Source organism: Hypanus sabinus, chromosome 8, assembly GCF_030144855.1.
Source record: "Hypanus sabinus isolate sHypSab1 chromosome 8, sHypSab1.hap1, whole genome shotgun sequence".
Classification (NCBI taxonomy): Eukaryota; Metazoa; Chordata; class Chondrichthyes; order Myliobatiformes; family Dasyatidae; genus Hypanus; species Hypanus sabinus.
In genome coordinates, this window is record NC_082713.1 from 115,735,154 (window position 1) to 115,759,859 (window position 24,706).

The following is a 24,706-nucleotide window of genomic DNA, read 5'->3' on the forward strand; positions in this document are numbered from 1 at the left end:
GTGTTCCTGTCCGTATCCCTCTAAAACTTTCCTATCCGTGTACCTGTCCGTATCCCTCGAAACCTTTCCTATCCATGTACCTGTCCGTATCCCTCTAAACCTTTCCTATCCGTGTACCTGTCCGTTTCCCTCTAAACCTTTCCTATCCGTGTATCTGTCCGTATCCCTCTAGACCTTTCCTATCCGTGTACCTGTCCGTTTCCCTCTAAACCTTTCCTATCCGTACATCTGTCCATATCCCTCTAAACCTTTCCTATCCGTGTACCTGTCCGTATCCCTCTAAACCTTTCCTATCCGTGTACATGTCCGTATCCCTCTAAACCTATCCTATCCGTGTGCATGTCCGTATCCCTCTAAACCTTTCCTATCTGTGTGCCAGTCCGTATACCTCTAAACCTTTCCTATCCGTGTACCTGTCCGTAACCCTCTAAACCTTTCCTATCCGTGTACCTGTCCGTTATCACTCTTATCCCTTCCTATCCGTGTACCTGTCCATATCCCTCTAAACCCTGCCTGTCCATGTACCTGTCCGTATCCCTCTAAACCTTTCCTATCCGTGTACCTGTCCATATCCCTCTAAACCTTTCCTATCCGTGTACATGTCGGTATTGCTCTAAACCATTCCTATCCGTGTAATTGTCCATATCCCTCTAAACATTTCCTATCCGTGTACCTGTCCTTATCCCTCTAAACCCTTCCTATCCATGTACCTGTCCGTATCCCACTAATCCTTTCCTATCCGTGTACGTCCGAATCCCTCTAAACCATTCCTATCCGTGTACCTGTCCGTATTCCTCTAAACCTTTCCTATCCGTGTACCTGTCCGTATCCCTCTAAACCTTTCCTATCCGTGTTCCTGTCCGTATCCCTCTAAAACTTTCCTATCCGTGTACCTGTCCGTATCCCTCGAAACCTTTCCTATCCATGTACCTGTCCGTATCCCTCTAAACCTTTCCTATCCGTGTACCTGTCCGTTTCCCTCTAAACCTTTCCTATCCGTGTATCTGTCCGTATCCCTCTAGACCTTTCCTATCCGTGTACCTGTCCGTTTCCCTCTAAACCTTTCCTATCCGTACATCTGTCCATATCCCTCTAAACCTTTCCTATCCGTGTACCTGTCCATATCCCTCGAAAACTTTCCTATCCGTGTACCTGTCCGTATCCCTCTAAACCTTTCCTATCCGTGTACCTGTCCGTTTCCCTCTAAACCTTTCCTATCCGTGTATCTGTCCGTATCCCTCTAAACCTTTCCTAACCGTGTACCTGTCCTTTTCCCTCTAAACCTTTCCTATCGGTGTATCTGTCCGTATCCCTCTAAACCTTTCCTATACGAGTACCTGTCCGTATCCCTCTGTACCTTTCCTATCCGTGTACCTGTCCGTATCCCTCTAAACCTTTCCTATCCGTGCTCCTGTCCGTATCCCGCTAAACCCTTCCTATCCGTGTAACTGTACGTATCCCTCTAAACCTTTCCCATCCGTGTACCTGTCCGTATCCCTCTAAACATTTCCTATCCGTGTACCTGTCCGTATACCTCGAAACCTTTCCTATCCATGTACCTGTCCGTATCCCTCTAAACCTTTCCTATCCGTGTACCTGTCCGTTTCCCTCTAAACCTTTCCTATCCGTGTATCTGTCCGTATCCCTCTAGACCTTTCCTATCCGTGTACCTGTCCGTTTCCCTCTAAACCTTTCCTATCCGTATATCTGTCCATATCCCTCTAAACCTTTCCTATCCGTGTACCTGTCCATATCCCTCATTCCTATCCGTGTACTTGTCGGTATTGCTCTAAACCATTCCTATCCGTGTAATTGTCCATCTCCCTCTAAACATTTCCTATCCGTGTACCTGTCCTTATCCCTCTAAACCCTTCCTATCATTGTACCTGTCCGTATCCCACTAATCCTTTCCTATCCGTGTACCTGTCCGTATCCCTCTAAAACATTCCTATCCGTGTACCTGTCCATATCCCTCTAAACCTTTCCTATCCGTCTACGTCCGTATCCCTCTAAACCTTTCCTATCCGTGTACCTGTCCGTATTCCTCTAAATCTTTCCTATCCGTGAACCTGTCCGTATCCCTCTAAACCTTTCCTATCCGTGTACCTGTCCGTATCCCTCTAGACCTTTCCTATCCGTGTACCTGTCCGTTTCCCTCTAAACCTTTCCTATCCGTATATCTGTCCATATCCCTCTAAAACTTTCCTATCCGTGTACCTGTCCATATCCCTCTTTCCTATCCGTGTACTTGTCGGTATTGCTCTAAACCATTCCTATCCGTGTAATTGTCCATATCCCTCTAAATATTTCCTATCCGTGTACCTGTCCTTATCCCTCTAAACCCTTCCTATCCTTGTACCTGTCCGTATCCCACTAATCCATTCCTATCCGTGTACCTGTCCGTATCCCTCTAATCCATTCCTATCCGTGTACCTGTCCGTATCCCTCTAAAGCATTCCTATTAGTGTACCTGTCCGTATCCATCTAAACATTTCCTATCCGTGTACCTGTCCTTATCCCTCTAAACCCTTCCTATCCATGTACCTGTCCGTATCCCACTAAACCCTTCCTATCCGTGTACCTGTCCGTATCCCTCTAAACCTTTCCTATCCGTGTACAACTCCATATCCCTCTAAACCTTTCCAATCCGTGTACCTGTCCATATCCCTCGAAAACTTTCCTATCCGTGTACCTGTCCGTATCCCTCTAAACCTTTCCTATCCGTGTACCTGTCCGTTTCCCTCTAAACCTTTCCTATCCGTGTATCTGTCCGTATCCCTCTAAACCTTTCCTAACCGTGTACCTGTCCGTTTCCCTCTAAACCTTTCCTATCGGTGTATCTGTCCGTATCCCTCTAAACCTTTCCTATACGAGTACCTGTCCGTATCCCTCTGTACCTTTCCTATCGGTGTACCTGTCCGTATCCCTCTAAACCTTTCCTATCCGTGCTCCTGTCCGTATCCCGCTAAACCCTTCCTATCCGTGTAACTGTACGTATCCCTCTAAACCTTTCCCATCCGTGTACCTGTCCGTATCCCTCTAAACATTTCCTATCCGTGTACCTGTCCGTATCCCTCTAAACATTTCATATCCGTGTACCTGTCCGTATCGCTCTAATCCCTTCCTATCCGTTTACCTGTCCGTATCCCTCTAAACCCTTCCGCTCTGTGTACCTGTCCATATCCCTCAAAACCTTTCCTATACATGTCCCTGTCCGTATACCTCTAAACCTTTCCTATCCGTGTACCTGTCCATATCCCTCTAAAGATTTCCTATCCGTGTACGTCCGTATCCCTACAAACCTTTCCTATCCAAGTACCTGTCCATATCACTCTAAACCCTTCCTATCCGTGTACCTGTCCGTATCCCCCTAAACCTTTCCTATCCGTGTACCTGTCCATATCCCTCTAAACCTTTCCTATCCGTGTACCTGTCCATATCCCTCTTAACGTTTCCTATCCGTGTACCTGTCCGTATCCCTCTAAACCTTCCCAATCCGTGTACCTGTCCGTATCCCTCTAAACGCTTCCTATCCATGTACCTGTCCGTATCCCTCTAAACCCTTCCTATCCATGTACCTGTCCGTATCCCCCTAAACCTTTCCTATCCGTATACCTGTCCGTATCCCTCTAAACGTATCCTATCGTTGTACCTGTCTGTATCCCTCTAACCCTTTCCTATCCTTGTACCTGTCCGTATCCCTCTAAACCTTTCCAATCCGTCTACCTGTCCGTATCCCTCTAAACCTTTCCTATCCGTGTACATGTCCGTATCCCTCTAAACCTATCCTATCCATGTGCATGTCCGTATCCCTCTAAACCTTTCCTATCTGTGTGCCAGTCCGTATATCTCTAAACCTTTCCTATCCGTGTACCTGTCCGTAACCCTCTAAACCTTTCCTATCCGTGTACCTGTCCGTATCACTCTTATCCCTTCCTATCCGTGTACCTGTCCATATCCCTCTAAAACCTGCCTGTCCATGTACCTGTCCGTATCCCTCTAAACCTTTCCTATCCGTGTACCTGTCCATATCCCTCTAAACCTTTCCTATCCGTATACCTGTCCATATCCCTCTTTCCTATCCGTGTACATGTCGGTATTGCTCTAAACCATTCCTATCCGTGTAATTGTCCATATCCCTCTAAACATTTCCTATCCGTGTAACTGTCCTTATCCCTCTAAACACTTCCTATCCATGTACCAGTCCGTATACCACTAATCCTTTCCTATCCGTGTACGTCCGTATCCCTCTAAACCATTCCTATCCGTGTACCTGTCCGTATTCCTCTAAACCTTTCCTATCCGTGTACCTGTCCGTATCCCTCTAAACCTTTCCTATCCGTGTACCTGTCGGTATCCCTCTAAACCTTTCCTATCCGTGTACCTGTCCGTATCCCTCGAAACCTTTCCTATCCGTGTACCTGTCCGTATCCCTCTAAACCTTTCCTATCCGTGTACCTGTCCGTTTCCCTCTAAACCTTTCCTATCCGTGTATCTGTCCGTATCCCTCTAGACCTTTCCTATCCGTGTACCTGTCCGTTTCCCTCTAAACCTTTCCTATCCGTATATCTGTCCATATCCCTCTAAACCTTTCCTATCCGTGTACCTGTCCATATCCCTCATTCCTATCCGTGTACTTGTCGGTATTGCTCTAAACCATTCCTATCCGTGTAATTGTCCATATCCCTCTAAACATTTCCTATCCGTGTACCTGTCCTTATCCCTCTAAACCCTTCCTATCCTTGTACCTGTCCGTATCCCACTAATCCTTTCCTATCCGTGTACCTCTCCGTATCCCTCTAAACCTTTCCTATCCGTGTACGTCCGTATCCATCTAAACCTTTCCTATCCGTGTACCTGTCCGTATTCCTCTAAAACTTTCCTATCCGTGTACCTGTCCGTGTCCCTCTAAACCTTTCCTGACCGTGTACCTGTCCGTATACTTCTAAACATTTCCTATCCGTGTACCTGTCCATATCCCTCTACACCGTTCCTGTCTGTGTACCTGTCCGTATCCCTCTAAACCTTTCCTATCCGCGTATCTGTCCGTCTCCCTCTAAACCTTTCCTATCCGTGTACCTGTCCATATCCCTCTAAACCTTTCCTATCCGTGTACCTGTCCATATCCCTCTAAACCTCTCCTATCCGTGTACCTGTCCATATCCCTCTAAATCTTTCCTATCCGTATATCTGTCCATATCCCTCTAAATCTTTCCTATCCGTGTACCTGTCCATATCCCTCTTTCCTATCAGTGTACTTGTCGGTATTGCTCTAAACCATTCCTATCCGTGTAATTGTCCATATCCCTCTAAACATTTCCTATCCGTGTACCTGTCCGTATTCCTCTAAACCTTTCCTGTCCGTGAACCTGTCCGTATCCCTCTAAACCTTTCCTATCCGTGTACCTGTCCGTATTCCTCTAAAACTTTCCTATCCGTGTACCTGTCCGTTTCCCTCTAAACCTTTCCTATCCGTATATCTGTCCATATCCCTCTAAAACTTTCCTATCTGTGTACCTGTCCATATCCCTCTTTCCTATCCGTGTACTTGTCGGTATTGCTCTAAACCATTCCTATCCGTGTAATTGTCCATATCCCTCTAAACATTTCCTATCCGTGTACCTGTCCTTATCCCTCTAAACCCTTCCTATCCTTGTACCTGTCCATATCCCACTAATCCTTTCCTATCCGTGTACCTGTCCGTATCCCTCTAAACCTTTCCTATCCGTGTACGTCCGTATCCATCTAAACCTTTCCTATCCGTGTACCTGTCCGTATTCCTCTAAAACTTTCCTATCCGTGTACCTGTCCGTGTCCCTCTAAACCTTTCCTGACCGTGTACCTGTCCGTATACTTCTAAACCTTTCCTATCCGTGTACCTGTCCATATCCCTCTACACCGTTCCTGTCTGTGTACCTGTCCGTATCCCTCTAAACCTTTCCTATCCATGTACCTGTCCGTATCCCTCTAAACCTTTCCTATCCGCGTATCTGTCCGACTCCCTCTAAACCTTTCCTATCCGTGTACCTGTCCATATCCCTCTAAACCTTTCCTATCCGTGTACCTGTCCATATCCCTCTAAACCTCTCCTATCCGTGTACCTGTCCATATCCCTCTAAATCTTTCCTATCCGTATATCTGTCCATATCCCTCTAAATCTTTCCTATCCGTGTACCTGTCCATATCCCTCTTTCCTATCCGTGTACTTGTCGGTATTGCTCTAAACCATTCCTATCCGTGTAATTGTCCATATCCCTCTAAACATTTCCTATCCGTGTACCTGTCCGTATTCCTCTAAACCTTTCCTATCCGTGAACCTGTCCGTATCCCTCTAAACCTTTCCTATCCGTGTACCTGTCCGTATCCCTCTAGACCTTTCCTATCCGTGTACCTGTCCGTTTCCCTCTAAACCTTTCCTATCCGTATATCTGTCCATATCCCTCTAAAACTTTCCTATCTGTGTACCTGTCCATATCCCTCTTTCCTATCCGTGTACTTGTCGGTATTGCTCTAAACCATTCCTATCCGTGTAATTGTCCATATCCCTCTAAACATTTCCTATCCGTGTACCTGTCCTTATCCCTCTAAACCCTTCCTATCCTTGTACCTGTCCATATCCCACTAATCCTTTCCTAAACGTGTACCTGTCCGTATCCCTCTAAACCTTTCCTATCCGTGTACGTCCGTATCCATCTAAACCTTTCCTATCCGTGTACCTGTCCGTATTCCTCTAAAACTTTCCTATCCGTGTACCTGTCCGTGTCCCTCTAAACCTTTCCTGACCGTGTACCTGTCCGTATACTTCTAAACCTTTCCTATCCGTGTACCTGTCCATATCCCTCTACACCGTTCCTGTCTGTGTACCTGTCCGTATCCCTCTAAACCTTTCCTATCCATGTACCTGTCCGTATCCCTCTAAACCTTTCCTATCCGCGTATCTGTCCGACTCCCTCTAAACCTTTCCTATCCGTGTACCTGTCCATATCCCTCTAAACCTTTCCTTTCCGTGTACCTGTCCATATCCCTCTAAACCTCTCCTATCCGTGTACCTGTCCATATCCCTCTAAATCTTTCCTATCCGTATATCTGTCCATATCCCTCTAAATCTTTCCTATCCGTGTACCTGTCCATATCCCTCTTTCCTATCCGTGTACTTGTCGTTATTGCTCTAAACCATTCCTATCCGTGTAATTGTCCATATCCCTCTAAACATTTCCTATCCGTGTACCTGTCCGTATTCCTCTAAACCTTTCCTATCCGTGAACCTGTCCGTATCCCTCTAAACCTTTCCTATCCGTGTACCTGTCCGTATCCCTCTAGACCTTTCCTATCCGTGTACCTGTCCGTTTCCCTCTAAACCTTTCCTATCCGTATATCTGTCCATATCCCTCTAAAACTTTCCTATCTGTGTACCTGTCCATATCCCTCTTTCCTATCCGTGTACTTGTCGGTATTGCTCTAAACCATTCCTATCCGTGTAATTGTCCATATCCCTCTAAACATTTCCTATCCGTGTACCTGTCCTTATCACTCTAAACCCTTCCTATCCTTGTACCTGTCCATATCCCACTAATCCTTTCCTAAACGTGTACCTGTCCGTATCCCTCTAAACCTTTCCTATCCGTGTACGTCCGTATCCATCTAAACCTTTCCTATCCGTGTACCTGTCCGTATTCCTCTAAAACTTTCCTATCCGTGTACCTGTCCGTGTCCCTCTAAACCTTTCCTGACCGTGTACCTGTCCGTATACTTCTAAACCTTTCCTATCCGTGTACCTGTCCATATCCCTCTACACCGTTCCTGTCTGTGTACCTGTCCGTATCCCTCTAAACCTTTCCTATCCATGTACCTGTCCGTATCCCTCTAAACCTTTCCTATCCGCGTATCTGTCCGACTCCCTCTAAACCTTTCCTATCCGTGTACCTGTCCATATCCCTCTAAACCTTTCCTATCCGTATATCTGTCCATATCCCTCTAAAACTTTCCTATCCGTGTACCTGTCCATATCCTTCTTTCCTATCCGTGTACTTGTCGGTATTGCTCTAAACCATTCCTATCCGTGTAATTGTCCATATCACTCTAAACATTTCCTATCCGTGTACCTGTCCTTATCCCTCTAAACCCTTCCGATCCTTGTACCTGTCCGTATCCCACTAATCCATTCCTATCCGTGTACCTGTCCGTATCCCTCTAATCCTTTCCTATCCGTGTACCTGTCCGTATCCCTCTAAAGCATTCCTATTAGTGTACCTGTCCGTATCCATCTAAACATTTCCTATCCGTGTACCTGTCCTTATCCCTCTAAACCCTTCCTATCCATGTACCTGTCCGTATCCCACTAAACCCTTCCTATCCGTGTACCTGTCCGTATCCCTCTAAACCTTTCCTATCCGTGTACAACTCCATATCCCTCTAAACCTTTCCAATCCGTGTACCTGTCCATATCCCTCGAAAACTTTCCTATCCGTGTACCTGTCCATATCCCTCTAAACCTTTCCTATCCGTGTACCTGTCCGTTTCCCTCTAAACCTTTCCTATCCGTGTATCTGTCCGTATCCCTCTAAACCTTTCCTAACCGTGTACCTGTCCGTTTCCATCTAAACCTTTCCTATCGGTGTATCTGTCCGTATCCCTCTAAACCTTTCCTATACGAGTACCTGTCCGTATCCCTCTGTACCTTCCCTATCCGTGTACCTGTCCATATCCCTCTACACCGTTCCTGTCTGTGTACCTGTCCGTATCCCTCTAAACCTTTCCTATCCATGTACCTGTCCGTATCCCTCTAAACCTTTCCTATCCGCGTATCTGTCCGACTCCCTCTAAACCTTTCCTATCCGTGTACCTGTCCATATCCCTCTAAACCTTTCCTATCCGTGTACCTGTCCATATCCCTCTAAACCTCTCCTATCCGTGTACCTGTCCATATCCCTCTAAATCTTTCCTATCCGTATATCTGTCCATATCCCTCTAAATCTTTCCTATCCGTGTACCTGTCCATATCCCTCTTTCCTATCCGTGTACTTGTCGGTATTGCTCTAAACCATTCCTATCCGTGTAATTGTCCATATCCCTCTAAACATTTCCTATCCGTGTACCTGTCCGTATTCCTCTAAACCTTTCCTATCCGTGAACCTGTCCGTATCCCTCTAAACCTTTCCTATCCGTGTACCTGTCCGTATCCCTCTAGACCTTTCCTATCCGTGTACCTGTCCGTTTCCCTCTAAACCTTTCCTATCCGTATATCTGTCCATATCCCTCTAAAACTTTCCTATCTGTGTACCTGTCCATATCCCTCTTTCCTATCCGTGTACTTGTCGGTATTGCTCTAAACCATTCCTATCCGTGTAATTGTCCATATCCCTCTAAACATTTCCTATCCGTGTACCTGTCCTTATCCCTCTAAACCCTTCCTATCCTTGTACCTGTCCATATCCCACTAATCCTTTCCTAAACGTGTACCTGTCCGTATCCCTCTAAACCTTTCCTATCCGTGTACGTCCGTATCCATCTAAACCTTTCCTATCCGTGTACCTGTCCGTATTCCTCTAAAACTTTCCTATCCGTGTACCTGTCCGTGTCCCTCTAAACCTTTCCTGACCGTGTACCTGTCCGTATACTTCTAAACCTTTCCTATCCGTGTACCTGTCCATATCCCTCTACACCGTTCCTGTCTGTGTACCTGTCCGTATCCCTCTAAACCTTTCCTATCCATGTACCTGTCCGTATCCCTCTAAACCTTTCCTATCCGCGTATCTGTCCGACTCCCTCTAAACCTTTCCTATCCGTGTACCTGTCCATATCCCTCTAAACCTTTCCTTTCCGTGTACCTGTCCATATCCCTCTAAACCTCTCCTATCCGTGTACCTGTCCATATCCCTCTAAATCTTTCCTATCCGTATATCTGTCCATATCCCTCTAAATCTTTCCTATCCGTGTACCTGTCCATATCCCTCTTTCCTATCCGTGTACTTGTCGTTATTGCTCTAAACCATTCCTATCCGTGTAATTGTCCATATCCCTCTAAACATTTCCTATCCGTGTACCTGTCCGTATTCCTCTAAACCTTTCCTATCCGTGAACCTGTCCGTATCCCTCTAAACCTTTCCTATCCGTGTACCTGTCCGTATCCCTCTAGACCTTTCCTATCCGTGTACCTGTCCGTTTCCCTCTAAACCTTTCCTATCCGTATATCTGTCCATATCCCTCTAAAACTTTCCTATCTGTGTACCTGTCCATATCCCTCTTTCCTATCCGTGTACTTGTCGGTATTGCTCTAAACCATTCCTATCCGTGTAATTGTCCATATCCCTCTAAACATTTCCTATCCGTGTACCTGTCCTTATCACTCTAAACCCTTCCTATCCTTGTACCTGTCCATATCCCACTAATCCTTTCCTAAACGTGTACCTGTCCGTATCCCTCTAAACCTTTCCTATCCGTGTACGTCCGTATCCATCTAAACCTTTCCTATCCGTGTACCTGTCCGTATTCCTCTAAAACTTTCCTATCCGTGTACCTGTCCGTGTCCCTCTAAACCTTTCCTGACCGTGTACCTGTCCGTATACTTCTAAACCTTTCCTATCCGTGTACCTGTCCATATCCCTCTACACCGTTCCTGTCTGTGTACCTGTCCGTATCCCTCTAAACCTTTCCTATCCATGTACCTGTCCGTATCCCTCTAAACCTTTCCTATCCGCGTATCTGTCCGACTCCCTCTAAACCTTTCCTATCCGTGTACCTGTCCATATCCCTCTAAACCTTTCCTATCCGTATATCTGTCCATATCCCTCTAAAACTTTCCTATCCGTGTACCTGTCCATATCCTTCTTTCCTATCCGTGTACTTGTCGGTATTGCTCTAAACCATTCCTATCCGTGTAATTGTCCATATCACTCTAAACATTTCCTATCCGTGTACCTGTCCTTATCCCTCTAAACCCTTCCGATCCTTGTACCTGTCCGTATCCCACTAATCCATTCCTATCCGTGTACCTGTCCGTATCCCTCTAATCCTTTCCTATCCGTGTACCTGTCCGTATCCCTCTAAAGCATTCCTATTAGTGTACCTGTCCGTATCCATCTAAACATTTCCTATCCGTGTACCTGTCCTTATCCCTCTAAACCCTTCCTATCCATGTACCTGTCCGTATCCCACTAAACCCTTCCTATCCGTGTACCTGTCCGTATCCCTCTAAACCTTTCCTATCCGTGTACAACTCCATATCCCTCTAAACCTTTCCAATCCGTGTACCTGTCCATATCCCTCGAAAACTTTCCTATCCGTGTACCTGTCCATATCCCTCTAAACCTTTCCTATCCGTGTACCTGTCCGTTTCCCTCTAAACCTTTCCTATCCGTGTATCTGTCCGTATCCCTCTAAACCTTTCCTAACCGTGTACCTGTCCGTTTCCATCTAAACCTTTCCTATCGGTGTATCTGTCCGTATCCCTCTAAACCTTTCCTATACGAGTACCTGTCCGTATCCCTCTGTACCTTCCCTATCCGTGTACCTGTCCGTATCCCTCTAAACCTTTCCTATCCGTGCTCCTGTCCGTATCCCGCTAAACCCTTCCTATCCGTGTAACTGTACGTATCCCTCTAAACCTTTCCCATCCGTGTACCTGCCCGTATCACTCTAAACATTTCCTATCCGTGTACCTGTCCGTATCCCTCTAAACATTTCCTATCCGTGTACCTGTCCGTATCCCTCTAAACCCTTCCGGTCTGTGTAACTGTCCGTATCCCTCTAAACCTTTCCTATCCGTGTACCTGTCCGTTTCCCTCTAAACCTTTCCTATCCGTATATCTGTCCATATCCGTCTAAACCTTTCCTATCCGTGTACCTGTCCATATCCCTCTTTCCTATCCGTGTACTTGTCGGTATTGCTCTAAACCATTCCTATCCGTGTAATTGTCCATATCCCTCTAAACATTTCCTATCCGTGTACCTGTCGTTATCCCTCTAAACCCTTCCTATCCTTGTACCTGTCCGTATCCCACTAATCCTTTCCTATCCGTGTACCTGTCCGTAACCCTCTAAAACATTCCTATCCGTGTACCTGTCCATATCCCTCTAAACCTTTCCTATCCATCTACGTCCGTATCCCTCTAAACCTTTCCTATCCGTGTACCTGTCCGTATTCCTCTAAACCTTTCCTATCCGTGTACCTGTCCGTATCCCTCTAAAGCATTCCTATTAGTGTACCTGTCCGTATCCATCTAAACATTTCCTATCCGTGTACCTGTCCTTATCCCTCTAAACCCTTCCTATCCATGTACCTGTCCGTATCCCACTAAACCCTTCCTATCCGTGTACCTGTCCGTATCCCTCTAAACCTTTCCTATCCGTGTACAACTCCATATCCCTCTAAACCTTTCCAATCCGTGTACCTGTCCATATCCCTCGAAAACTTTCCTATCCGTGTACCTGTCCGTATCCCTCTAAACATTTCCTATCCGTGTATCTGTCCGTATCCCTCTAAACCTTTCCTAACCGTGTACCTGTCCGTTTCCCTCTAAACCTTTCCTATCGGTGTATCTGTCCGTATCCCTCTAAACCTTTCCTATACGAGTACCTGTCCGTATCCCTCTGTACCTTTCCTATCCGTGTACCTGTCCGTATCCCTCTAAACCTTTCCTATCCGTGCTCCTGTCCGTATCCCGCTAAACCCTTCCTATCCTTGTAACTGTACGTAACCTCTAAACCTTTCCCATCCGTGTACCTGTCCGTATCCCTCTAAACATTTCCTATCCGTGTACCTGTCCGTATCCCTCTAAACATTTCCTATCCGTGTACCTGTCCGTATCCCTCTAATCCCTTCCTATCCGTTTACCTGTCCGTATCCCTCTAAACCTTTCCTATCCGTGTACCTGTCCGTATCCCTCTAAACCTTTCCAATCGGTGTACCTGTCCGTTTCTCTCTAAACCTTTCCTATCCGTGTATCTGTCCGTATCCCTCTAGACCTTTCCTATCCGTGTACCTGTCCGTTTCCCTCTAAACCTTTCCTATCTGTATATCTGTCCATATCCCTCTAAACCTTTCCTATCCGTGTACCTGTCCATATCCCTCTTTCCTATCCGTGTACTTGTCGGTATTGCTCTAAACCATTCCTATCCGTGTAATTGTCCATATCCCTCTAAACATTTCCTATCCGTGTACCTGTCCGTATCCCTCTAAACCCTTCCTATCCTTGTACCTGTCCGTATCCCACTAATCCTTTCCTATCCGTGTACCTGTCCGTATCCCTCTAAAACATTCCTATCCGTGTACCTGTCCATATCCCTCTAAACCTTTCCTATCCGTCTACGTCCGTATCCCTCTAAACCTTTCCTATCCGTGTACCTGTCCGTATTCCTCTAAACCTTTCCTATCCGTGAACCTGTCCGTATCCCTCTAAACCTTTCCTATTCGTGTACCTGTCCGTATCCCTCTAGACCTTTCCTATCCGTGTACCTGTCCGTTTCCCTCTAAACCTTTCCTATCCGTATATCTGTCCATATCCCTCTAAAATTTTCCTATCCGTGTACCTGTCCATATCCCTCTTTCCTATCCGTGTACTTGTCGGTATTGCTCTAAACCATTCCTATCCGTGTAATTGTCCATATCCCTCTAAACATTTCCTATCCGTGTACCTGTCCTTATCCCTCTAAACCCTTCCTATCCTTGTACCTGTCCGTATCCCACTAATCCATTCCTATCCGTGTACCTGTCCGTATCCCTCTAATCCTTTCCTATCCGTGTACCTGTCCGTATCCCTCTAAAGCATTCCTATTAGTGTACCTGTCCGTATCCATCTAAAGATTTCCTATCCGTGTACCTGTCCTTATCCCTCTAAACCCTTCCTATCCATGTACCTGTCCGTATCCCACTAAACCCTTCCTATCCGTGTACCTGTCCGTATCCCTCTAAACCTTTCCTATCCGTGTACAACTCCATATCCCTCTAAACCTTTCCAATCCGTGTACCTGTCCATATCCCTCGAAAACTTTCCTATCCGTGTACCTGTCCGTATCCCTCTAAACCTTTCCTATCCGTGTACCTGTCCGTTTCCCTCTAAACATTTCCTATCCATGTATCTGTCCGTATCCCACTAAACCTTTCCTAACCGTGTACCTGTCCGTTTCCATCTAAACCTTTCCTATCGGTGTATCTTTCCGTATCCCTCTAAACCTTTCCTATACGAGTACCTGTCCGTATCCCTCTGTACCTTTCCTATCCGTGTACCTGTCCGTATCCCTCTAAACCTTTCCTATGCGTGCTCCTGTCCGTATCCCGCTAAACCCTTCCTATCCGTGTAACTGTACGTATCCCTCTAAACCTTTCAATCCGTGTACCTGTCCGTATCCCTCTAAACATTTCCTATCCGTGTACCTGTCCGTATCCCTCTAAACATTTCCTATCCGTGTACCTGTCCGTATCCCTCTAATCCCTTCCTATCCGTTTACCTGTCCGTATCCCTCTAAACCCTTCCGGTCTGTGTAACTGTCCGTATCCCTCTAAACCTTTCCTATCCGTGTACCTGTCCATATCCCTTAAAACCTTTCCTATACATGTCCCTGTCTGTATACCTCTAAACCTTTCCTATCCGTGTACCTGTCCATATCCCTCTAAAGATTTCCTATCCGTGTACGTCCGTATCCCTACAAACCTTTCCTATCCAAGTACCTGTCCATATCCCTCTAAACCTTTCCTATCCGTGTATCTGTCCGTATCCCACTAAACCTTTCCTAACCGTGTACCTGTCCGTTTCCATCTAAACCTTTCCTATCGGTGTATCTGTCCGTATCCCTCTAAACCTTTCCTATACGAGTACCTGTCCGTATCCCTCTGTACCTTTCCTATCCGTGTACCTGTCCGTATCCCTCTAAACCTTTCCTATCCGTGCTCCTGTCCGTATCCCGCTAAACCCTTCCTATCCGTGTAACTGTACGTATCCCTCTAAACCTTTCCCATCCGTGTACCTGTCCGTATCCCTCTAAACATTTCCTATCCGTGTACCTGTCCGTATCCCTCTAAACATTTCCTATCCGTGTACCTGTCCGTATCCCTTTAATCCCTTCCTATCCGTTTACCTGTCCGTATCCCTCTAAACCCTTCCGGTCTGTGTAACTGTCCGTATCCCTCTAAACCTTTCCTATCCGTGTACCTGTCCATATCCCTCAAAACCTTTCCTATACATGTCCCTGTCCGTATACCTCTAAACCTTTCCTATCCGTGTACCTGTCCATATCCCTCTAAAGATTTCCTATCCGTGTACGTCCGTATCCCTACAAACCTTTCCTATCCAAGTACCTGTCCATATCCCTCTAAACCTTTCCTATCCGTGTACCTGTCCGTATCCCCCTAAACCTTTCCTATCCGTGTACCTGTCCATATCCCTCTAAACCTTTCCTATCCGTGTACCTGTCCATATCCCTCTTAACGTTTCCTATCCGTGTACCTGTCCGTATCCCTCTAAACCTTCCCAATCCGTGTACCTGTCCGTATCCCTCTAAACGCTTCCTATCCATGTACCTGTCCGTATCCCTCTAAACCCTTCCTATACATGTATCTGTCCGTATCCCCCTAAACCTTTCCTATCCGTATACCTGTCCGTATCCCTCTAAACGTATCCTATCGTTGTACCTGTCTGTATCCCTCTAACCCTTTCCTATCCGTGTACCTGTCCGTATCCCTCTAAACCTTTCCAATCGGTGTACCTGTTGTATCCCTCTAAACCTTTCCTATCCGTGTACATGTCCGTATCCCTCTAAACCTATCCTATCCGTGTGCATGTCCATATCCCTCTAAACCTTTCCTATCTGTGTGCCAGTCCGTATACCTCTAAACCTTTCCTATCCGTGTACCTGTCCGTAACCCTCTAAACCTTTCCTACCCGTGTACCTGTCCGTATCACTCTTATCCCTTCCTATCCGTGTACCTGTCCATATCCCTCTAAACCCTGCCTGTCCATGTACCTGTCCGTATCCCTCTAAACCTTTCCTATCCGTGTACCTGTCCATATCCCTCTAAACCTTTCCTATCCGTATACCTGTCCATATCCCTCTTTCCTATCCGTGTACATGTCGGTATTGCTCTAAACCATTCCTATCCGTGTAATTGTCCATATCCCTCTAAACATTTCCTATCCGTGTACCTGTCCTTATCCCTCTAAACCCTTCCTCTCCATGTACCTGTCCGTATCCCACTAATCCTTTCCTATCCGTGTACGTCCGTATCCCTCTAAACCATTCCTATCCGTGTACCTGTCCGTATTCCTCTAAACCTTTCCTATCCGTGTACCTGTCCGTATCCCTCTAAACCTTTCCTATCCGTGTACCTGTCCGTATCCCTCTAAACCATTCCTATCCGTGTACCTGTCCGTATCCCTCGAAACCTTTCCTATCCGTGTACCTGTCCGTATCCCTCTAAACCTTTCCTATCCGTGTACCTGTCTGTTTCCCTCTAAACCTTTCCTATCCGTGTATCTGTCCGTATCCCTCTAGACCTTTCCTATCCGTGTACCTGTCCGTTTCCCTCTAAACCTTTCCTATCCGTATATCTGTCCATATCCCTCTAAACCTTTCCTATCCGTGTACCTGTCCATATCCCTCATTCCTATCCGTGTACTTGTCGGTATTGCTCTAAACCATTCCTATCCGTGTAATTGTCCATATCCCTCTAAACATTTCCTATCCGTGTACCTGTCCTTATCCCTCTAAACCCTTCCTATCCTTGTACCTGTCCGTATCCCACTAATCCTTTCCTATCCGTGTACCTGTCCGTATCCCTCTAAACCTTTCCTATCCGTGTACCTGTCCATATCCCTCTAAACCTTTCCTATCCGTGTACGTCCGTATCCATCTAAACCTTTCCTATCCGTGTACCTGTCCGTATTCCTCTAAACCTTTCCTATCCGTGTACCTGTCCGTATCCCTCTAAACCTTTCCTATCCGTGTACCTGTCCGTATCACTCTAAACCTTTCCTATCCGTGTACCTGTCCGTATCCCTCGAAAGCTTTCCTATCCGTGTACCTGTCCGTATCCCTCTAAACCTTTCCTATCCGTGTACCTGTCCGTTTCCCTCTAAACCTTTCCTATCCGTGTATCTGTCAGTATCCCTCTAAACCTTTCCTAACCGTGTACCTGTCCGTTTCCCTCTAAACCTTTCCTATCCGTGTATCTGTCCGTATCCCTCTAAACCTTTCCTATCCGTGTACCTGTCCGTATCCCTCTGTACCTTTCCTATCCGTGTACCTGTCCGTATCCCTCTAAACCTTTCCTATCCGTGCTCCTGTCCGTATCCCGCTAAACCCTTCCTATCCGTGTAACTGTACGTATCCCTCTAAACCTTTCCCATCCGTGTACCTGTCGGTATCCCTCTAAACATTTCCTATCCGTGTACCTGTCCGTATCCCTCTAAACATTTCCTATCCGTGTACCTGTCCGTATCCCCCTAAACCTTTCCTATCCGTGTACCTGTCCATATCCCTCTAAACCTTTCCTATCCGTGTATCTGTCCGTATCCCTCTAGACCTTTCCTATCCGTGTACCTGTCCGTTTCCCTCGAAACCTTTCCTATCCGTATATCTGTCCATATCCCTCTAAACCTTTCCTATCCGTGTACCTGTCCATATCCCTCATTCCTATCCGTGTACTTGTCGGTATTGCTCTAAACCATTCCTATCCGTGTAATTGTCCATATCCCTCTAAACATTTCCTATCCGTGTACATGTCCTTATCCCTCTAAACCCTTCCTATCCTTGTACCTGTCCGTATCCCACTAATCCTTTCCTATCCGTGTACCTGTCCGTATCCCTCTAAACCTTTCCTATCGGTGTACCTGTCCATATCCCTCTACCCCTTTCCTATCCGTGTACGTCCGTATCCATCTAAACCTTTCCTATCCGTGTACCTGTCCGTATTCCTCTAAACCATTCCTATCCGTGTACCTGTCCGTATCCCTCTAAACCTTTCCTATCCATGTACCTGTCCGTATCCCTCTAAACCTTTCCTATCCGTGTACCTGTCCGTATCCCTCGAAAGCTTTCCTATCCGTGTACCTGTCCGTATCCCTCTAAACCTTTCCTATCAGTGTACCTGTCCGTTTCCCTCTAAACCTTTCCTATCCGTGTATCTGTCCGTATCCCTCTAAACCTTTCCTAACCGTGTACCTGTCCGTTTCCCGCTAAACCTTTCCTATCCGTGTATCTGTCCGTATCCCTCTAAACCTTTCCTATCCGTGTTCCTGTCCGTATCCCTCTGTACCTTTCCTATCCGTTTACCTGTCCGTATCCCTCTAAACCTTTCCTATCCGTGCTCCAGTCCGTATCCCGCTAAACCCTTCCTATCCGTGTAACTGTACGTATCCCTCTAAACCTTTCCCATCCGTGTACCTGTCGGTATCCCTCTAAACATTTCCTATCCGTGTACCTGTCCGTATCCCTCTAAACATTTCCTATCCGTGTACCTGTCCGTATCCCTCTAAACCCTTCCTATCCGTTTACCTGTCCGTATCCCTCTAAACCCTTCCGGTCTGTGTACTGTCCGTATCCCTATAAACCTTTCCTATCCGTGTACCTGTCCATATCCCTCTAAACCTTTCCTATACGTGTACCTGTCCGTATCCCTCTAAACCTTTCCTATCCGTGTACCTGTCCATATCCCTCTAAAGATTTCCTATCCGTGTACGTCCGTATCCCTACAAACCTTTCCTATCCATGGACCTGTCCATATCCCCCTAAATCTTTTCTATCCGTGTACCTGTCCATATCCCTCTTAACCTTTCCTATCCGTGTACCTGTCCGTATCCCTCTAAACCTTCCCAATCCGTGTACCTCTCCGTTTCCCTCTAAACGCTTCCTATCCATGTACCTGTCCGTATCCCTCTAAACCCTTCCTATCCGTGTACCTGTCCGTATCCCTCTAAACCCTTCCTATCCGTGTACCTGTCCATATCCCTCTAAACCTTTCCTATCCGTGTACCTGTCCGTGTTCCTCTAAACCTTTCCTATCCGTATACCTGTCCGTATCCCTCTAAACGTTTCCTATCGTTGTACCTGTCCGTATCCCTCTAACCCTTTCCTATCCGTGTACCTGTCCGTATCCCTCTAAACCTTTCCAATCCGTGTACCTGTCCGTATCCCTCTAAACCGTTCCTATCCGTGTACCTGTCCGTATCCCTCTCAACCTTTCCTATCCATGCACCTGTCCGTATCCCTCTAAACCTTTCCTATCCGTGTACAACTCCATATCCCTCTAAACCTTTCCAATCCGTGTACCTGTCCATATCCCTCGAAAACTTTCCTATCCGTGTACCTGTCCGTATCCCTCTAAACCTTTCCTATCCGTGTACCTGTCCGTTTCCCTCTAAACATTTCCTATCCGTGTATCTGTCCGTATCCCTCTAAACCTTTCCTAACCGTGTACCTGTCCGTTTCCCTCTAAACCTTTCCAATCGGTGTATCTGTCCGTATCCCTCTAAACCTTTCCTATACGAGTACCTGTCCGTATCCCTCTGTACCTTTCCTATCCGTGTACCTGTCCGTATCCCTCTAAACCTTTCCTATCCGTGCTCCTGTCCGTATCCCGCTAAACCCTTCCTATCCGTGTAACTGTACGTAACCTCTAAACCTTTCCCATCCGTGTACCTGTCCGTATCCCTCTAAACATTTCCTATCCGTGTACCTGTCCGTATCCCTCTAAACATTTCCTATCCGTGTACCTGTCCGTATCCCTCTAATCCCTTCCTATCCGTTTACCTGTCCGTATCCCTCTAAACCTTTCCTATCCGTGTACCTGTCCGTATCCCTCTAAACCTTTCCAATCGGTGTACCTGTCCGTTTCTCTCTAAACCTTTCCTATCCGTGTATCTGTCCGTATCCCTCTAGACCTTTCCTATCCGTGTACCTGTCCGTTTCCCTCTAAACCTTTCCTATCTGTATATCTGTCCATATCCCTCTAAACCTTTCCTATCCGTGTACCTGTCCATATCCCTCTTTCCTATCCGTGTACTTGTCGGTATTGCTCTAAACCATTCCTATCCGTGTAATTGTCCATATCCCTCTAAACATTTCCTATCCGTGTACCTGTCCGTATCCCTCTAAACCCTTCCTATCCTTGTACCTGTCCGTATCCCACTAATCCTTTCCTATCCGTGTACCTGTCCGTATCCCTCTAAAACATTCCTATCCGTGTACCTGTCCATATCCCTCTAAACATTTCCTATCCGTCTACGTCCGTATCCCTCTAAACCTTTCCTATCCGTGTACCTGTCCGTATTCCTCTAAACCTTTCCTATCCGTGAACCTGTCCGTATCCCTCTAAACCTTTCCTATTCGTGTACCTGTCCGTATCCCTCTAGACCTTTCCTATCCGTGTACCTGTCCGTTTCCCTCTAAACCTTTCCTATCCGTATATCTGTCCATATCCCTCTAAAATTTTCCTATCCGTGTACCTGTCCATATCCCTCTTTCCTATCCGTGTACTTGTCGGTATTGCTCTAAACCATTCCTATCCGTGTAATTGTCCATATCCCTCTAAACATTTCCTATCCGTGTACCTGTCCTTATCCCTCTAAACCCTTCCTATCCTTGTACCTGTCCGTATCCCACTAATCCATTCCTATCCGTGTACCTGTCCGTATCCCTCTAATCCTTTCCTATCCGTGTACCTGTCCGTATCCCTCTAAAGCATTCCTATTAGTGTACCTGTCCGTATCCATCTAAAGATTTCCTATCCGTGTACCTGTCCTTATCCCTCTAAACCCTTCCTATCCATGTACCTGTCCGTATCCCACTAAACCCTTCCTATCCGTGTACCTGTCCGTATCCCTCTAAACCTTTCCTATCCGTGTACAACTCCATATCCCTCTAAACCTTTCCAATCCGTGTACCTGTCCATATCCCTCGAAAACTTTCCTATCCGTGTACCTGTCCGTATCCCTCTAAACCTTTCCTATCCGTGTACCTGTCCGTTTCCCTCTAAACATTTCCTATCCATGTATCTCTCCGTATCCCACTAAACCTTTCCTAACCGTGTACCTGTCCGTTTCCATCTAAACCTTTCCTATCGGTGTATCTGTCCGTATCCCTCTAAACCTTTCCTATACGAGTACCTGTCCGTATCCCTCTGTACCTTTCCTATCCGTGTACCTGTCCGTATCCCTCTAAACCTTTCCTATGCGTGCTCCTGTCCGTATCCCGCTAAACCCTTCCTATCCGTGTAACTGTACGTATCCCTCTAAACCTTTCCCATCCGTGTACCTGTCCGTATCCCTCTAAACATTTCCTATCCGAGTACCTGTCCGTATCCCTCTAAACATTTCCTATCCGTGTACCTGTCCGTATCCCTCTAATCCCTTCCTATCCGTTTACCTGTCCGTATCCCTCTAAACCCTTCCGGTCTGTGTAACTGTCCGTATCCCTCTAAACCTTTCCTATCCGTGTACCTGTCCATATCCCTTAAAACCTTTCCTATACATGTCCCTGTCCGTATACCTCTAAACCTTTCCTATCCGTGTACCTGTCCATATCCCTCTAAAGATTTCCTATCCGTGTACGTCCGTATCCCTACAAACCTTTCCTATCCAAGTACCTGTCCATATCCCTCTAAACCTTTCCTATCCGTGTATCTGTCCGTATCCCACTAAACCTTTCCTAACCGTGTACCTGTCCGTTTCCATCTAAACCTTTCCTATCGGTGTATCTGTCCGTATCCCTCTAAACCTTTCCTATACGAGTACCTGTCCGTATCCCTCTGTACCTTTCCTATCCGTGTACCTGTCCGTATCCCTCATAACCTTTCCTATCCGTGCTCCTGTCCGTATCCCGCTAAACCCTTCCTATCCGTGTAACTGTACGTATCCCTCTAAACCTTTCCCATCCGTGTACCTGTCCGTATCCCTCTAAACATTTCCTATCCGTGTACCTGTCCGTATCCCTCTAAACATTTCCTATCCGTGTACCTGTCCGTATCCCTTTAATCCCTTCCTATCCGTTTACCTGTCCATATCCCTCTAAACCCTTCCGGTCTGTGTAACTGTCCGTATCCCTCTAAACCTTTCCTATCCGTGTACCTGTCCATATCCCTCAAAACCTTTCCTATACATGTCCCTGTCCGTATACCTCTAAACCTTTCCTATCCGTGTACCTGTCCATATCCCTCTAAAGATTTCCTATCCGTGTACGTCCGTATCCCTACAAACCTTTCCTATCCAAGTACCTGTCCATATCCCTCTAAACCTTTCCTATCCGTGTACCTGTCCGTATCCCCCTAAACCTTTCCTATCCGTGTACCTGTCCATATCCCTCTAAACCTTTCCTATCCGTGTACCTGTCCATATCCCTCTTAACGTTTCCTATCCGTGTACCTGTCCGTATCCCTCTAAACCTTCCCAATCCGTGTACCTGTCCGTATCCCTCTAAACGCTTCCTATCCATGTACCTGTCCGTATCCCTCTAAACCCTTCCTATCCATGTATCTGTCCGTATCCCCCTAAACCTTTCCTATCCGTATACCTGTCCGTATCCCTCTAAACGTATCCTATCGTTGTACCTGTCTGTATCCCTCTAACCCTTTCCTATCCGTGTACCTGTCCGTATCCCTCTAAACCTTTCCAATCCGTGTACCTGTCCGTATCCCTCTAAACCTTTCCTATCCGTGTACATGTCCGTATCCCTCTAAACCTATCCTATCCGTGTGCATGTCCATATCCCACTAAACCTTTCCTATCTGTGTGCCAGTCCGTATACCTCTAAACCTTTCCTATCCGTGTACCTGTCCGTAACCCTCTAAACCTTTCCTACCCGTGTACCTGTCCGTATCACTCTTATCCCTTCCTATCCGTGTACCTGTCCATATCCCTCTAAACCCTGCCTGTCCATGTACCTGTCCGTATCCCTCTAAACCTTTCCTATCCGTGTACCTGTCCATATCCCTCTAAACCTTTCCTATCCGTATACCTGTCCATATCCCTCTTTCCTATCCGTGTACATGTCGGTATTGCTCTAAACCATTCCTATCCGTGTAATTGTCCATATCCCTCTAAACATTTCCTATCCGTGTACCTGTCCTTATCCCTCTAAACCCTTCCTCTCCATGTACCTGTCCGTATCCCACTAATCCTTTCCTATCCGTGTACGTCCGTATCCCTCTAAACCATTCCTATCCGTGTACCTGTCCGTATTCCTCTAAACCTTTCCTATCCGTGTACCTGTCCGTATCCCTCTAAACCTTTCCTATCCGTGTACCTGTCCGTATCCCTCTAAACCATTCCTATCCGTGTACCTGTCCGTATCCCTCGAAACCTTTCCTATCCGTGTACCTGTCCGTATCCCTCTAAACCTTTCCTATCCGTGTACCTGTCTGTTTCCCTCTAAACCTTTCCTATCCGTGTATCTGTCCGTATCCCTCTAGACCTTTCCTATCCGTGTACCTGTCCGTTTCCCTCTAAACCTTTCCTATCCGTATATCTGTCCATATCCCTCTAAACCTTTCCTATCCGTGTACCTGTCCATATCCCTCATTCCTATCCGTGTACTTGTCGGTATTGCTCTAAACCATTCCTATCCGTGTAATTGTCCATATCCCTCTAAACATTTCCTATCCGTGTACCTGTCCTTATCCCTCTAAACCCTTCCTATCCTTGTACCTGTCCGTATCCCACTAATCCTTTCCTATCCGTGTACCTGTCCGTATCCCTCTAAACCTTTCCTATCCGTGTACCTGTCCATATCCCTCTAAACCTTTCCTATCCGTGTACGTCCGTATCCATCTAAACCTTTCCTATCCGTGTACCTGTCCGTATTCCTCTAAACCTTTCCTATCCGTGTACCTGTCCGTATCCCTCTAAACCTTTCCTATCCGTGTACCTGTCCGTATCACTCTAAACCTTTCCTATCCGTGTACCTGTCCGTATCCCTCGAAAGCTTTCCTATCCGTGTACCTGTCCGTATCCCTCTAAACCTTTCCTATCCGTGTACCTGTCCGTTTCCCTCTAAACCTTTCCTATCCGTGTATCTGTCAGTATCCCTCTAAACCTTTCCTAACCGTGTACCTGTCCGTTTCCCTCTAAACCTTTCCTATCCGTGTATCTGTCCGTATCCCTCTAAACCTTTCCTATCCGTGTACCTGTCCGTATCCCTCTGTACCTTTCCTATCCGTGTACCTGTCCGTATCCCTCTAAACCTTTCCTATCCGTGCTCCTGTCCGTATCCCGCTAAACCCTTCCTATCCGTGTAACTGTACGTATCCCTCTAAACCTTTCCCATCCGTGTACCTGTCGGTATCCCTCTAAACATTTCCTATCCGTGTACCTGTCCGTATCCCTCTAAACATTTCCTATCCGTGTACCTGTCCGTATCCCCCTAAACCTTTCCTATCCGTGTACCTGTCCATATCCCTCTAAACCTTTCCTATCCGTGTATCTGTCCGTATCCCTCTAGACCTTTCCTATCCGTGTACCTGTCCGTTTCCCTCGAAACCTTTCCTATCCGTATATCTGTCCATATCCCTCTAAACCTTTCCTATCCGTGTACCTGTCCATATCCCTCATTCCTATCCGTGTACTTGTCGGTATTGCTCTAAACCATTCCTATCCGTGTAATTGTCCATATCCCTCTAAACATTTCCTATCCGTGTACCTGTCCTTATCCCTCTAAACCCTTCCTATCCTTGTACCTGTCCGTATCCCACTAATCCTTTCCTATCCGTGTACCTGTCCGTATC